This window comes from Pinus tabuliformis, chromosome 1_2 (assembly GCF_031772625.1).
Source record: "Pinus tabuliformis cultivar Carrire ecotype Pingquan chromosome 1_2, CPIR1, whole genome shotgun sequence".
In the NCBI taxonomy this organism is placed as follows: Eukaryota; Viridiplantae; Streptophyta; class Pinopsida; order Pinales; family Pinaceae; genus Pinus; species Pinus tabuliformis.
The window spans coordinates 4,414,637-4,418,804 of record NC_142298.1 but is presented as its reverse complement, the minus strand read 5'-3'; the positions used below and the strand labels follow the sequence as shown (position 1 = coordinate 4,418,804).

The 4,168-nt window shown below is 37.7% G+C and overlaps 1 pseudogene; it reads left to right on the top strand.

The window, feature by feature from the left end:
- Window positions 1-2,139: 2,139 nt before the first annotated feature.
- On the top strand, window positions 2,140-3,962 carry LOC149204018 (protein NUCLEAR FUSION DEFECTIVE 4-like; annotated as a pseudogene).
- Window positions 3,963-4,168: the final 206 nt, after the last annotated feature.

The window sequence follows — 4,168 nt, the reverse complement described above, 5'->3', positions numbered from 1 at the left end:
CAAAGCCTTAGCTCGGAAGCTATCCAACTATCAGTAAAATCCCTCAATACCGCTAATAGACAAAATAGACAACACTTGTGTCTTCCTTCAGTCCTTCAAGCCTCCTATTTCCTTGCGCGGTTTCTCTTGGGTGCTCTGGCTGCAACATGTGTGAATAATCCTCTCACACACAACACTAACCTCTAAAATAACTGCGCAATCCTGAAGTAGTTAATTCCTTCTGCATGTATGAGTTTCCTTTATAGGAATATTCCTCCAACTGGTAGTACACTGTCCCTTCCTCTGATCTCAACTGGGTCTCTGACAGAACTGACATGCATGAGTTATTTATGAGAGAATATTCAGTTATATAAAGTGTAATAGTTACATGCATGCAAGCAGTAACTAACTGAACTCACAATCAGTTCCTCCAACTGTTGGAACTAATCTAACTGGACTTAACTTAGTTAACTGAGCTAACTAATTACAACACAAAATTACAACTCACTCTTATGTCTTTAACTAAGGGATAAATTCCTTAATCAAAGGAATAAGTGTTGCATGTCCTCACATAGACTTCATGTTTGTTTTTCCTCAACTAATTAACTTGAGATGAATTAATTAATTATTTTACAAACAGCTACTAAGATCAAATTCAAATTTTACTTCACAATTTTAGTTCAGGGACTAACTAAAAATGGAATCTATCCTGAAATGCTATTTTTAGAAATTCTATTTATAGCACTTCCATTTTTCATTCCTTTGCTATGTCCAACACTGGTGCCCAAACTCCTATTTATAACAATGTTATTTTTAGAATTTCTATTTTTAGCATTTCTTGTTGCCATTTTCAACAAAGGGTACCTCTTACGAGAACCCTAACCATTTTCAAGTGATTTCCTGCACTCGAATCAACCCTTGTGGAATCAACGATCGCCTGGATGCCCAACTCTCTGTTATGGTGAGACAGAGCTATAAACCATATACCCTTCTCGATACGTCATCATTAAATCTAAAGATTGAATTAAAACATAAAGTTAACAAATGATGCCACATTAAAATCACATTCTACCCGTAAGATATTCCACTTTTGATTACATATATACAGATATCATATAACATATTGTTGTAATGTGATTGACAAGTACGATGATCACATATTAGGAGCAAGTACATTCTATTTATATTTAAAAGGTAAATAATTTTTTTATATTTATTTGTGTATTAACTTATAAGCAGGTCTAGAATTTCAAATCCCCTATGCCCGTCAAATGAAAATTTGATGACGTTTTAGCATTTTTCATGCCTTTCATTTTACATTCTACTTAAATTTATGAGTATGACTTCCCCTTATATAGAAATTCTCTTACAATTATTAGTTCATCTCAACTTCCTTTAATCTCCCTATGAGAGTGTCTTGTTTCTTCTCAGCATATGTGTTTCCACCTAGTATACAACCATATTTTTAAGATTTTATAAAGGTTTTTATCCTTTGGGAGTTAATAATTTTGGATTTGTACACATGTGAAAGAAACTAATGAAAGCCATATAATTATGATGACGAAGATCCTCAACTACTAGTAAATGAGATAGAGTTATTTTTTTTAAATATCAAGTTTTTTTTTTTTCTAAGTTTAATTTATTAATATGATAAAAAAAAAGAGTTAAAGTGAGGCCGGCCTTAGAAGTTCTGAGCATCATTCACCTCCATGTAAGATTGTCTAGCTTTGACTTCCCCAGTGAGGGGAAACCAGTCCAAAAAAGCATAAGTCCTTTCAACTAATTTGATATCCATTACACATATTTGCAACATTTTTGTCTGTTTCTCAGGAAAGATTATTTAATCGACACCGTCCTATTCTTAAAAAAGGCAACGCGACGCGACGCTCTTTGCGCCGAAAATCCACACTTCGATTTTCCATAAAGTTTGTTTTCACATTACCACACGCACTCTTCCGACGTGCCTCGCGTTATACGAATTCAAATGCTCAATTTATTATTTAAGCAAGTGCGGAACCAATTATTCCTGTCATTGGGTTTAGTTGTCTAGTAGTAAACATTCGACTCCCAACGCATTTTTGCTTGGGATCGAAAATCCCTGTAAGATATTCGAACAAAACGAAATTGCGGTTGTTTCGCTGTGTTGTTCTGGTGAATATGATGGAGGGGAGTGAGGTGTTTGATTTGGCCAAAAGAGTGGTCATGGGAAGATGGTTTGTAGTATTTGTGTCGTTCCTTATTATGTCATTTTCTGGTGGCACTTATATGTTTGGGGATTACTCAGAAGCAATAAAAACTTCCCTGGGCTATGATCAGAGCACATTGAATACCTTGGCATTTTTCAAGGATCTGGGAGCTAATGTTGGGATTGTTGCAGGTCTCATCAATGAAGTCAGCCCTCCATGGGTTGTTCTTGGTGTTGGAGCCATCATTAATATCGTTGGATATTCATTGTTATGGTTATCTGTCACCCGACGAATTGCCAAGCCCAAGTTATGGCAGATGTATTTGTATATAGTCATTGGAGCTAATTCTCAGACATTTACCAACACGGGACCTCTGGTTACGTGTGTCAAGAATTTCCCTCGGAGCCGAGGAGTTGTGCTGGGGCTTCTGAAAGGATTTGTGGGTTTGAGTGGAGCAATTTTCACTCAGATTTACTATGCAATTTATGGGAATAGTGCCAGTGGATCGGCTGGTCTGATTCTTCTTCTTGGCTACTTACCTAGTGCTGTTTTTCTGATTGTAATGTTGATAGTTCGTCCTACAAAAGAGACGACGGAAAGAAATGAGCTGAAGCGATTCTACCACTTTCTCTACATAGCTCTAGGATTAACTGTATTTCTTATGCTTCTCATCGTAGTGGAGAATACGATGAAGAATTTACCTAAGGCAGGCTACAGAATTGTTGTTGCAATTATCGTGGTTTTCCTTTCGCTTCCTCTTGTAGTGATTGTTAAGGCAGAGATGGACAAAAGGAAGCAGCAACAGATTTCCACCGAGACCTCCGTCTCAACCATAGTAGATCATGCCGAAATCAGTTTTCTTACAATAGAAAATGAAGAGATGAATGATCCTCAACATTGCTCAGAGATCAAGGAAGGAAATCGATAACCGGCAGAGAGTATATTGCTAATAGTAGCGATGAAATGAGAGCGAGAGCTTCTATTGTATCCCGTATAGTGAAATTCTTGAAAAGCCCCAAAAGAGGGACGACTTCACAATTCCTCAAGCTTTAGTAAGTCTCGATACGCTCATTCTGTTTTTAGCCAGTGTTTGTGGGATTGGATCAACTGTGACCGCCATTGATAATATGGGACAGATTGGAAACTCTCTTGGTTACACCCACCAGACTATAACCACCTTTGTTGCTCTTATTAGCATATGGAATTTTCTAGGCCGCGTTCTTGCTGGTTTTGTATCGGAAATTCTTCTCCAGAAGTATAAATTTCCCAGGCCGCTGATGTTGACGATAATTTTCTTATTGCTTGCATTGGACATATTTTCATAGCTTTCGCACTTCCGGGTTCACTGTACATAGCGTCCATTATAAATGGACTGTGTTTGGGAGCTCAATGGCCTCTAAATAATGCAGTCATCTCAGAGATATTTGGTCTCAAGTATTATGCCACTCTTTATAATTTTGGAGCGGTTGCGAGCCCTTGGGAGTTTATCTTCTGTCTGTCAGAGGTGTGGGGCACATGTATGACCAAGAGGCAACAAAGCAGTGTACTGCTCTTGGGACTTGTTCGTCTCAGAGCGAGCTTACTTGCACTGGGCATAAATGTTTTCAGCTTTCGTTTATCATTATGACAACGGTGACCCTTTTTGGAGCCATGATTTCTTTTATTCTTGTCCTCAGAACGAGGCAATTCTACAGAGGTGATATATATGCCAAGTTTAAAGAGCCAGCCAACACAGCATCCCATGTTATAAAGAAAGCGGAACATGATAATAAGGAATGTGCTGGCTGCCGAGGTTGAAATTCAGACAAGGGAAGTAATAAAGCTAGTTAGGGGGTTTTAGAGTGTTTATTTTGTTTTAGAGTGTTTATTTGTTCATCGTCATGGGTCATAGTAGGTTTTAGAGTGTTTATTTGTTCATCGTCTAGAATTGTTGGCACGACAGCCTTGTTGCAAACATTAAAACAAACAAATCAGGATGTTGGAATGAATTACCAGCACAATAT